The sequence below is a fragment of the Balaenoptera ricei genome, chromosome 14, assembly GCF_028023285.1.
Source record: "Balaenoptera ricei isolate mBalRic1 chromosome 14, mBalRic1.hap2, whole genome shotgun sequence".
Classification (NCBI taxonomy): domain Eukaryota; kingdom Metazoa; phylum Chordata; class Mammalia; order Artiodactyla; family Balaenopteridae; genus Balaenoptera; species Balaenoptera ricei.
The window spans coordinates 17,900,459-17,913,556 of record NC_082652.1 but is presented as its reverse complement, the minus strand read 5'-3'; the positions used below and the strand labels follow the sequence as shown (position 1 = coordinate 17,913,556).

General features: G+C 50.7%; 1 protein-coding gene across 5 annotated transcripts in view; it reads left to right on the top strand.

Annotated features, from left to right (window-relative positions):
• The window catches only part of KIAA1671 (KIAA1671 ortholog), a 187,053-nt gene that overhangs the window by 122,462 nt on the left and 51,493 nt on the right, over positions 1-13,098 (top strand). The gene's annotated exons all lie outside the window — the stretch shown is intronic.

Genomic DNA, 13,098 nt, shown 5'->3' with positions numbered 1-13,098 from the left:
CAGCCCGACGCAAATGCTTCCTATTTTGGGGGAGGATTAGTTGGCACCTGCTTCATCTCCTTACACCCTCCAGGGTGACCAAGTGTCCATGTCATATTTGTGAGGAGTTGTGACTTCTGTGGTCTTATAGTTGAGCAAAATTGCGAGGTCTCATCTGATTACCCGAGGTGGTGGGCAGATTTGCCCACTGACAAGTGAACCTTGGTGTGAATGAGCCAGGACAGGGGACCTTAATCTGGGTCCTGAGATTCCACCATCTCTCACTCAGGCAAGCTTGATGGGGCTTGGGGACCAGGGTGGAATGACATCTAATGATTGAAAACGCGACTTGCTCCAGGTTTTTTCTCAAGGACCTTACTAATGATTTGAAGAGGTGGAACTGAGCCCAGACAGGGAAAGGTACCTGCCTGGGGTAGCACAGTGAGTGAGTGGCAAAGCAAGTGCCGGAACCCCCAGCTTTGAACCCCACTCAGGGCTCTTTCCAGCCAAGCTTCCAGTAAAAAGATTTCTCCAGACCTTCCTGATAACTTCAGGGAAGCCCATATCACTGACTCTCAAAGAGAGGACCTGGTGTTTTCATATAGGAGACATCTGCCACCTGACTATGTGACCCAGTTCGCAGGAGACTAAAGATGGGTGAAGGGCTAAGCCAGCTCCTTCCCTGGGTTCAGCCTTGTGATGAGTCCCGATGGTCATTTTGGGACCCAGCATTTAGGTATGGAGCCGAGGGGTGCACCAGGCTCTGAGCCAGCCCTCTGTGCACGCGAGGTCGCTGAAATCTCACACCTGCCCTCAAGGTGCAGGATCCCGGCATCCCCTCGGCTGGCCCAGAGAGGTGTGGTGATTCTCCCAGGGTCACACGGCAACCAGAGCAGTCAGGTGCTAACACGTGCCTCATTAATATGACATCTCCTTCCCTTCTGGGTCTGTGCTGCTCTGTGGCCCTGGACGAATCAGTGGGGCCTGAATTTATGAGACAGATCCCCCACCCCAACCTTTGGAAGGGGTGACTTAGCCCAGGGAGAGAAAGCCTCTCGTTCATTCTTTCTGTCCCTCTGTCTCTGTCTCTGTGTGTGTCTCTCTCTGTCTCTCTTCTCTTTCACTCTTGTTCCCTCTCTGGAAATTCATTTAAGGGTGTGGGGCTTGGTAACATTCAGTTCTCCTGCCCTGTGACCCTAGGCATCGGCCCGAGTCCCCGCAGGCCTCATTGCCCTGCTCCCCCGCTTGGTGAATGAATGAATGAATGAATGGAGATGGACCTTGCAGCGTCTTTGTCTCCTCTGTTCACTGTTGCCTTGCAGTGCCTCCATCAATGCTAATGCGTGCTGGATGAATCTGGGCTGAATTAATCTGGTACCTTCCCATTTAGCATTTGGCATCTACCAGCTGGCATTGGGGTTGAAAGCTTGAATCAAAGTCGACCACATCCTGGCGGAGGGACCTTGACCCGTTCTCAAGCCTCAGTTTCCTCCTCTGTCAACTGGGGAGAACTCAGGATCATCAGGAGGTTGAAATGGGTACCCATCGCAGGACTGGGCACATAATAGGTGTGCATTTGTAGCTGCTTTCTGTCTGTCAGGTGCCATGATGTCCTGACTCCTCGGGATGAGGGCAGAGTTGGGATGGAGACACAAGCTGTTTTGCAGAGGGCCTGGGTTTGACTCCTGGCTCTGCCACTTCCCAGCTGTGCAACCTTGGGTGGACTGTTCCCCTCTCTGTGCCTCAGTTTCCTCATCTGTGAAATGGGGGATTATCCTCATTTCCCATTTACATTTCCCATCGTTATCACTTAAGGGCAGTGACCTGCCACCAGTAGACGCATGATGCCCATGGCCATGGTATGTGGGCCTTAAAAGTTAGCTACTGCAACAACCAAAACCTTTTCTCCCAAACCATCCCTTCAAAGATCCCCAGCGAATTGGAAAATCCACACATTCCCCTTTCACTCAGGGACTTCACTTAAATATTTGTTCTATGGGAGGAGGAAACTTTTTAAAGCCACTGACAATTAAGAGTTCAGGGCCACCTGCAGGAGCCATAGCTGGGGCTGGGAAGGGGACGGGGGTGGGGGGGGGGCGGGATTTCAGTCTTTGGGACTTGAACTCTTACTCGATTTCCCTAAAGAATCCGTTCTGTTCCAAATCCTGCCTCAGGCTCCTATTTACTCAGAGCCGAGTAGAAGAATCTCTGGCAGGCAGAAAGTAACCCTCAAAGGCGTGCCCCAAAACATTTTTCTAAAGGCAGCCTTGAAATAATTTGCTAATGGCCTGCCTGGGCGTCTGCCGAATAAAAGGGGGAAGAAGGGAAATAATCGCATTGTCTCTGAGCGACAAAGGCAGGAAGAGGCATGTCTGTGCTGCAGCCCAGAGTGAGCCTGAGAACAAGCCCAGCAAGCGAGGTGGACTGCAGTAGAGGCCAGGCAGAAAATTCCAGAACCCAGGCACAATGGCAGTGCCACAGAGGCCAACGGCTGGAGTGAAAGTGGGAAGTGGGAGTCTCCAGGGCCGAGGGCTGTTCTGCAGAGAGGGCTTTGGAATTGGACCGACTCGGGGTCAAGGCTCAGCTCCTCCATGTGCTGGCCGAGTGACCTTGGGCAAGTGGACCCACCTCTTTCAGCCTCAGCATCCTCATCTGTAAAGTGGGGGTTCGCCTGGGGTTTGTCAGGTGGGTGGTCCAGTGGGCCGGACTAAAAACCAGCACAGCCCTGGCACCTGTTAAGCACCCGCATACAGGAAGGGCTTAACGAGTGTGGGTGCAGGTGCCGTGATGTGAGTCCCACCTGACCAAATGGGCAGACTGGTGCCTTTTGCAAAGCAAAATAAGAACCTGGCCAACCTTTTGTGGGCATTTACTGTGTGCCAGGCCCCCGTAAGCATGAGGTGTGTATTATTTGTGTCCTTTCATTCACTCACTCACATTTTCGTCCCACCAGTGTTTATCGAGCACCTACTAGGGTGCCAACACTGAATGAAACAGACACAGCTCTCGCCTTTATAGAGTTGCCTTCAAGGGGACAGAACATAAAACACGTCAGCACATAAATATGTCATGTAGGGGCTGAAAACGAGGGAACCGTCTTAAAAGATCAAGGGCTTGTCTGTAACACCAAACTCTTTTGTTGTTGTTGTTGTTGTTAATATTTATTTATTTATTTGGCTGCGCCGGGTCTTAGTTGCGGCACATGGGATCTTCGTTGCCACGTGCGGGATCTTTGTTGCGGCATGCATACTCTTAGTTGCAGCATGCATACTCTTAGTTGCGGCATGCGAACTCTTAGTTGAGGCATGCGAACTCTTAGTTAAGGCATGCGGGAATCTTTTAGTTGCATCATGCAGGCTCTTAGTTGCGGCATGCATGCGGGATCTAGTTCCCTGACCAAGGATCGAACCCGGGCCCCCTGCATTGGGTGCGCGGAGTCTTAACCACTGTGCCACCAGGGAAGTCCTGACACCAAACTCTTGCCATATGTCAGTTTTCCAGTCTCACCACCGTTGGTACCTAGGGCCCAGTCATTCTTTGGGGGGCAGAGAGCTGTCCCCATGTATGTATATAGGATCATCCCTGGCCTCTCCCAACTAGATGCCAGTAGCGCCCCCATGCATGATGACCAAAAATGTCCCCAGACATTGCCAGGTGTCTCCAGGGGGCAAAACCGCCACCCCTCCCCCTCCTCCGGTTGAGAAGACTGCTGTACGTAATTTGGTTGGGGGACTATAATTGTATTTGGAGTATCCTCCCACTGACCTGAGCTGGGGAGGAAGGGCAGGCACCTCCTGCTTGCCAGGAGTTTGTCTCATCGAATTCGCACAACTGCCCCTGAGGGACATGGAGTGTAGCCCCCATATTTCATGGATGAGAAATCAGAAGCACAGAGAGGTGAAGTCACAGGCCTGGGGCCACACAGCTGGGATCGGTGAGGCTGGAACCCCAACACCCCAGCGTGTGTCGGCTGCGCTGGGCCCAAGGCGGCCCCTGGCCCCGGGGATTCACTGCTTAAGCACCAGCGCCCTGTGCTGGGTGGGTTCAATCCTGAGTGGGAGTATTTGGTTCTGCGTCAATTATGGCGAAATGGATGCATAAATATTCAGCAGGGCTTAGCATCTTCCCCCTGCCGTGAGCATACACACACACACACACACACACACACACCCCTTTTTTTAGCAAGTAGGAGAGAATTAGAAAGGAAGAGGGTGTCTGTGACTCTCACCATCAAAAGCCCCGATTTCTGTCAATACCTCCTCCACGTTGACTGCCTCTTTAGGCTGCCACGATAAATGACCACACACACTGGCGGCCGAAAACAACAGAAATCTGGAGTCCGAAAGTTCAAAATCAAGGTGTTGTCAGGCCACACCCCCCTTCTAGGGCTCTAGGGGAGGATCCTTCCTGCCTCTTCCGGCTTCTGATGGCTCCAGGCATTCCTTGGCTTGTGGCCACATTGCTCCAATCTCTGCCTCTGTCTCCACGCGGCTTCTCTTCTGTCTCTTATAAGGACACTTGTCATTGGATTTAGGGCCCTCCAGGTCATCCATCCTGAGCTCATCTGGAGATCCTTAACTTCTTTAACATCTGCAAAGACCTTTTTTCCAAGTCAAGTCCCATTCACAGGTGCCAGGGGTTAGGATGTGGACATATCTCTTTGGAGGCCACAATTCAGCTCACTCACTGCTTCTACTCTGGCCTCTTGCCCTCCAGGCCATTCTTCACCCAGCAACCCAAGGGGTCAAGTTGTTGCCCTGCCTCACCAAGACTTAGGAAGCCTCAGCTTCTTACCATGGCCCGCAAGGCCCTGTGGGATCTGGCTCTGCTTCCCTCCTGACTGCAGCTCTCACCGCTGTCCTCTGAGCTCATTCACTCCTGCCACTCTGACCTCCTGCTCTTCTTCAGTCACGGCATGCTCCTTCCAGACCCTGGGCCTTTGCCCTCACAGTTCCCTGTGTTTGGAATGCTCTTCCCTCTCTCTTCATCTCTACAGAGAGGCTTCCTGACAGCTAATCCCCACCGTGTTTCCCTCCACCCTGTGCCCTGTAAATGTCCTCCTGGTACTTATCTCAGTCTGAACTTGCTTCATTTCACTTGTTTGTTCTGTCTCCTCCACTAGAATGAAAGGCCTGCGAGGGCTGGGGTTTGGGTTGGCCTGGCTCACCTCGGTATCGCCCATGCCTAGAAGAGTGTCCTGCACATCTAGCCGCTGACGTCATGTCTGCCTTCCTGAAATCCACTCTCCTTTATCCCTGTGTCTGCCTTGTGGCACCATCTCCATATCACAGATGGGTAAACTGAGGCCCAGAGAGGATCAGTGATTTAGCCTTGGTACCCACCTTCTCAGAGTTGACACCAAGATTCCAGCCCAGGGTGGTCGGGGGTTCTTTCCTTATAGAGGTCCAGGTGGGAAAATCTGAGATATAATGGGGATAGAAACTATTATTCATTCATTAAGAATTTTTTGTCCATTATCTCTTCTTTGCCAGATGGAGGACAAGATAGACAGGGTCTCCACCCTCTCAGGGCTCACAGGAACAGGGAGACACAGTAAACAAATAAGTCAGCTAATGAGTGAACAAGATACTCTCTGGTATGTGTCAGGGCTCTGAGGAAAAATGTCACAGGGTATGAGGACTGGTGGGAGTGTGATTGAGGAAGAGAGGTCAGAGAAGTTTTCTCAGGAGGTGATGTTTTAAGCAGAGACGTGACTGAAGGGAATGGGCCTTAAGAAGTTTTGGAGGAGGAACATCCTGGCAGCGGGAAAGGCAGGTGCAAAGGCCCTGAGGCATGTTTGAGGAGCAGCAGGGAGGCCAGGGTGGCTGTATCAGAGCAAGTAAGTTGGGAGAAGGTAGAAGATGAGCAGTTGGGGGCCAGGTCGTGCAGGGCCTGGGGGCTCTGGTAAGGATGCGAGATTTTAGAACCGTAAGGTTACGAGCAAGGGAGCAATAACGAGAGCAGAGTAACCATTGCCGCTGTTAATTATCGAGTGCCTACTCTGAGCCAGGCACAGGTTGTCACGTTTCTCCCGGAGACCTGGGCTTCAGGGGAGTAGGGTCCAGCTGCTACCACCCCCTCCTCCATCTCCTGGCACCTGTGCCGATGCTGCCCACCACTGCTGGTCCAGAGTCCTGCCAGGTGCCCTGGCCTCAGGCCCCGCCCCTTAGGGCATGGAACTGGGGTGCTGGACTTCAGCGCAGCCCCCGAGCCCAGCGCCCAGTGACTGCACCTCTGCTCCGGTGTGGATGGGCAGGCAGGATGGGCCGACCGCACCCAACTCCAGGTCTGCTCTTCACCCTGCAGGCAGCAGAATGATGTCACCCAGAGAACAATGGCCCCTTCATGGGTCCAGACGGGGCGAAAGGCTGGGCCCAGAACCGGTGCCTCTGGGAGAGACCTGGAGTGACGCGCAGAGCAGGACAAAGGCTTGGCCGCTCCACCGGGCTCTGTTTGTGTGAAATTATGTTGAGCTCCCCGCCCCTCCCCCCACACTAAAAAAAGGGGGGTGCGCTCACAATACGTGGAGAGTACAGAAAACCCGAACAAGAGCAGAATCCACCCATGATTTTAAGGTCCATGGAAACCACTCTTGGCATTCGAATGCATTTCCTTCCTGTCTTTTTTCCTCCCTTTCTCCAGCAAAATCGCCCACCTTCTGTCTCTATCTTTGGAAAACATGTGCCGGTTTTATGTGTCTGTAGTAAAGACTGTTGTGAATGCCCAGGCCACACTCCACAGCGCACACACTCCTTTGTTTATTCACCCCTCTGCCTGGGCATTCGGGTCGCTCCCCATTTGGGGCAATCAGGAAGGACTCTGCAGGGGTGGTCCTAGGTGGGCACGTCCTTATCCGGATTTCTGAGAGGTCAGCGAGGTTAAAAGAAGCTCCTCTTCATCTCTGTGACCCCACGGCCCCTCTGTTACTCTCACTTTCTCTCCCTCTTTCAGCGTTTTCAAATCTCAGATGTTTTGTTCAGACAGAATGCCTCTGGCTTTCCTCATCAGGAAGTCAGAAATTTCAGGAAGGAAATCTGGGTCGGTACATATCACAGGGAATGTTATATTTTTGGATTTCATGAAGAATGGGGTCTCTGCAAGGAGTCACCGAGATAATTCCTTACGAGTGGGAAGGATGTATTGGGTCAGTTACAGTGGGCCACTGGTGAATGTTTAACATGAGCCAGGTCTTTAGGGGTAAAGCCCTGATTTGTATGCAGCATTTGCCTATTCCTCTGGTGTAAATACTCCCACCAGGGCCCACTGCAAGCTACCAACTAGCCGTCAGTGAGCATGGAGCTGGGAAAAGATGTGCGGTACACCATTAGTATACACAGTAGTCTCCCATTATGTGCGGGGGATACATTCCAAACCCCCAGTGGATGCCTGAAACCCCGAATAGTACAATACCCTATATACACTATGCTTTTCTATACATACGTTCCTATGATTAAGTTTAATTTATAAATTAAATTAAACTTTTAGGTACCGTAAGAGATTAACAATAACTAATAACAAAGTAGAATAATGATAACAACATACTCTAATAACAGTTCTGTGAATGTGGTTTCTCTCTCTCTTTCTAATTGTACTCTACTCACCTTTCTTCTTCCGGTGATGATGTGAGATGGTAAAATGCCTACATGATGAGATGAAGTGAGCAGGATGACGTAGACAGTGTCACGGACCGTTGGGCTCCCATTGATCTGACGATACGTCAGAAGGAGGGTCGTCCACTTTGGGTTATCCTGGATCATTGAGCCACGACGATGGTAATGGATGGATGTCGGGAGCAGATGAATCCAGTGGTTGGGGGTCCAGGAGGGACAGTGTGAGATTTCATCACGCTACTCAGAAAGGTGTGCAATTTAAAACTTATGAATTGCTTATTTCTGGAATTTTCCATTTAATGTTTTTGGGCTGAGGTTGACCGTGGGTAACTGAAACCATGGAACGTGAAACGGCAGATAAGGGGGGGGGGGGACTAGGGTATAGTATGTTCATTGTACAGATTCAATGTACATAAGTGACCTCAAGACCATAGATAATAGTAAACCATAGTAATTAGGAAGTGATAAGGTTTGACTACTCCTTAGCTTTGCTTTTAATAGGGTTTATTCAATCGTTAGTTTATATCATTAATTTTTCGTAATGGCTGTGTTTAGCAACTGGCTCAGAACTGACTCCTGAAAATTTCACAGTTGTGTCTATACCACTGTTGGTAAAGAGAGTAAGTCGTGGAGTCTCAGAGCTGTGGGTTTGAATCCTGGTTCTGCCTCTCACTTGCTGTGGGACTTTGGGGAGGCAACTTAGTCTCTTTGTGCCTCCGTTTCCTCGTCTGTAAAATGAGGCCCACAATGTTAGTCGACTCCGCAGCTGTGCTGGAGATTACACTGAGGTAACGCACACAGAACACTGAGCACAGTGCGAGGCACGTAGTAGGGTCTCAGTGAATGTTTTCTGTCCTCCTCCTCCTTATCATCGTTTAGTGTTTAACAGTTGGCAAAGCACATTCAGATACAGGCAGGCAGCCTCCAAGTTGGCCCCCAGAGCTTCTTGCCCTTCAGTATTCACACAAAGCCCCCTCGCACCCCACGTCGGGGTGGTCTGTGTGACCAGGAGAATGCAGCAGAAGTGGTGGTGTCACACCTGAGATCCGGTTATACTGAAGGTGGCTGTCACTTCCCTCCTGGTCACTCTTTCCCTTTCTCGGAGCTTTCCCTCTGGGGGAGCCAGCTGCCTTGTCTCGAGGACACTTGGGCAGCCCTGTGGAGAGGCCCACGTGGCACAGACTGAAACCCACCAGCAGCTACGTGAGTGAGCTTGGCAGTGTTTCCTACAACCTGCGGAGGAGACTGCACCCCCAGCTGGGAGCTTGACTGCAACCTCATGGCATCCTCAGCCAGAACCATTCGGCCAAGCCCCTGCTGGACCCTGACTACCAGAAACTGGGAGAGGCAGTGTTTGTTGTTTCAGCTACGAAGGTTTGGGGCTATTTGTTATGCAGCAGTAGATAACCAGTATACGTTCCTTCTCATTCATACCTACCACAACAGACAGTCTGACGGTGGCCAAGGAGTGTTACTTAATCCCTCATCTCACAGATGAGTAAACTGAGGTGGGAAGAGCTCAAGGGACCTGCCCGAGATCTGTGATGCAGTAGCCCTTGGTGTTCCCCACGGATACTTTTCTCGTCTTGGGGGCTCTTGCTCATAAGGGAGGCTGCTTGGCCAGTGTGGGCTCAGGGTCCCGGGGGCTTTTGAGCAACACATCCTTTCAGGAGTTGGCCAGACTCTCCCGGCGTGGGAGGGAATCCATTTCTTGGATCCTAAGTGCTCATCACTCCGTTTAACTCATCAAACATTCATCATAAAGGTTGGGCCATAAACAGCCGCGAATTCTCCACATGGATTTGAGAGCAGGGAATACAAGAGTGGTTTCTTTCCTGCATCAATTTCTAGACCCGAGGAGCCCTCTCCAACTGTCCTGCTCCCTCGAAAGGCAGATCCTAAAACATAAATTATCACCAAGAGTTAAAAAACTGCAAAGTGTGTGGATATTTACTTTTGTTTTTTAAACATAGATTTGGCATCCTTGTCTGTCCTTTCTTGATTAAGGGGAAAAAAAGTGGGGAGATGCAGGTAGAGTTAGGTCAGTCCAGTTAAGAGCTTGGCTCTCCCTTTGGACAGATCTGAGTTTGAATCCCAGCCTTGCCACTAATTAGCTGTGGGACCTTGGGCAGGAGACTTTACTTTCGTGAGACTCAGTTTCCCTGTGAAGTTCTTAGCACAGTGCCTGGAGCCTAAAAAGTGCATAATAAAGATTAGCTGCTATTATTCTTCTTATAACATTGACATATTAGTCAGCTTAGGGTATGTTATATTGCAGTAACAAACTGCCAACTCTCAACTCTTTTTTAAAATTAATTAATTTTTTATTGAAGTATAGTTGATTTACAATGTTGTGTTAGTATCAGGTGTACAGCAAAGTGATTCAGTTATACATGTATGTATATATATATATATACACATATATATATATATAAAATTTTTTTTTAAGATTCTTTTCCATATAGGTTATTACAAGATATTGAATAGAGTTCCCTGTGCTGTACAGTAGGTCCCAACTCTCAACTCCTAACACAAAATTTTTTTTTTTTTTCAACCTGAATTTTTTTGAAGTATTGCTTTTTTCCCCAGTTTTACCGAGATATAATTGACATATAACATTGTGTTAGTTTAAAGTGTACATGATGATTTGACATGTGTAGAAACTGCAATATGATCACCACAATGAGTTTAATTAACACCCATCACCTCACATAGTTACGCATTTTTTTTCTCATGATGAAAACTTCTAAGATCTGTTCTCTTAGCAACTTTCAAATACACAACACAGTATGGTTAACTATGGTCGCCTTGCTGTACATTACGTCCCCAGGATATATGTATCTTACAACTGGAAGCTTGTATCTTGTCACCCCCTTTATCCATCCCCCTCAATTCCACCCCCCAAAATGTTTATTTCTTGCTCACACAAAGTCCACTGCTGGCCGCTTGGCTCTCTGCAGCTGCCGTCTCTCCAGGCTGTTCGAATCTAGTAGCAAGGCCATCTGGGAAAATGTGACTTCTGTTTAGCGGCATCAGAGGGAAAAAGCTTGAGAGTCACACCAAGGCAGAGACTGTCTTGTCCCATTTCCCAGGTGGGGAAATGAAGGCATAAAGGGTGACACGTCTTGAGCACTTACCCCGTGCCAGCCACTGAGCAAAACGCATGCCTTATCACATCCTTGCAGAAACCCCACGGGGGGTCGTATTATTTTTGGTATCCCTGATTCACAAAGGATAAAACCTAGACCCAGGGGGTAGGACGTGACCTCGCTCACAGCCTGGACCCCAGCCCAGGTCTGCCGATGCCTCATTTCTTGTCCCTCAGCGGACCTCGAGACCCGCGTGCCTGTGCTGAGAGACGCCCCGGTGCCGAGCCGGGTTTCACACCACAGCGACACTGACACTTGGGGCTGGATCTTTCTTTGTGATGGGGGGCTGTCCCGCGCTTCGTAGGAGACTGAGCAGCACCCGTGGCCTCCAGCCAGTCCTTCCAGACTTTGCCAAATGCCCCTTGGGGGCAAAATCGCCCACGGTTGAGAACCACTAATGTGTATGGTGAGAGTCACGAGCTATGAGCTGAGGTCCCTGCCAGGCCCTGCGTAACCAAGTGGCCTTAACTCTGAGTGAAGCCAAAACATTAGTAGTCGGGCTTTGGAATTTCCTAACTTTTAGGTAAAATACCCTTTGACTCCTGGTGTCATTTGGGGCAAGTCTTTCCACAGTGATAAGCACTTTTCTTCAGCTGCGAAGTGGAGCAGATGAAGTCTGCTGATGGAGTTGTTGGGAGAGTGAGTCGAGATGCTGGTTGGGTGCCCTGGCACAGCACTAGCACACAGTCAGTGCTTTATGGCCCTTCTAGTTATGACCTGTCACATGGGGTTGGGGGCTGGTGCACATTTCCTAGCAACCGAAGATACTTCTCCCGGTCTGTTGAATTTCCAAGCCTGTGTCTTCAGGCTCTACATCCAAATATTTGCCTTCTGCCAAAGCCAGACATTATCCGGCAGCCCACACTCCTGTCACTCACCAGCTTGATTTCTAGAAACGGCCCTTCCCCGGGCACACCTATAATTTAACATCTGTAATTCCTCAATTAGTAGTTAGCAGTCCGTTCTGTTCTTCTCGGTAATTGCCTTCTGCCCTGGGGAGGGTGAGGGATGGATGTGGGGGCCGTGTTGAGGCAGCTGCCGCCCTCACCCACCACAGACATCTCAGCAGGAAGTGCCTGGAAGGTTCTGGAACCCCTGGCGCTGGGTTTGAAGAGTGTACCAAGGTAGCTGCCCTGGTGGATGATGGGAAACCGAGCTTCAGTATCCGTAAAAATTTTTTCAGGAGCCCTGGGAGCAAGTGTAAACAGGCCGCTGAGGGGCAGGGCGCTGACGTGGAGTTCCTCTTCCTGGAGAGGCTCCTGAGCCTTGATTGCCAGAGCGTCTAGATTGTTCTGGTCCACTCCTTCCATGTTACAGCTGGGGAAGCCAAGGCCCAGAGAGGGAAAGAGACCTACACAAAGTCACATGGCGAGTCGGTGACAGACCCAATATGGGAGCTTGGGGTTTCTAAATTCAAAGTTGGAGCAGTCAGAGGTCGTGCAGTTCTCAACCCTGATATCCTTCAGAGTTGAGCAGCAGATGTTTATTGAGCTCCTACTGTTTGCAAAACTCTGCAGCCAGCTGTGCGAGGCACTGAAAATAATGAGATGCAGTTCCCACCTCGGAGAAGTTTTCAGAAAAGTGACTAACATGCATATAGCAACTGCACAGCCTCGAACCAACCTCTTGTCTGCAGCCCTGGCGGTGGGCCTCACTTTCCCTCTCTGTACATGGAGGCTCCAGTGTGACCTTTTCAGACCTCCCTAGTGGAATCAGCCTGGATTCAGATCCCTGCTCCTCTGTGTGCTGGCGTGTGACTTTCAGCCAGACTTTGAGGAAGCCTCGGTTTCCACATCCGCAAGAAGGGGATGGGAATTCCACGCGGTGATGAGGGTAAAGCGCTCAGCAGAGTGCCTGGCCCGTGGTAAGCCCTCGGTAGCTAGTAGCTGGTAATCATGACGGCTTCACTCTACCTGGCCTCGCTCTCCAACCACCCGGGGCTGCTCCCAGCTCTGCGAGAACCTTCCCTCCTCCCCATCTGTGCACCAGCCAGCAAGGATGGAGCAGGGGCACGGACTCCGCTCTCTGCTGGCGGTTTGAAAAGGTTAAGCCTCTCCTTCAAACTGCGCTGTTTTCTCTCCAGAACGACCCTCCACCCGCAGGTGTTCTGGTTGTCAGGAGAAGGACAGAGCAGAGCAGGTGGGCCTGGCCTGCAGTGACAGAGCCAGCGGCTCCCAGCCTCCTTTGCTTCCACTCAGCTTCCGCACCCTCCTCGCAGGACACACCCCACGAGCCCTCCCCACCTCTGCCCCCGAGTTGCTCCCTGGTGATGAAAGCATATCAGGGTCATTAACAGCCACAGCTAATTAGGAAAGAAGAGACAGCACAGAGTTAAATAAGGGACCTTCTGAGATGTGGCT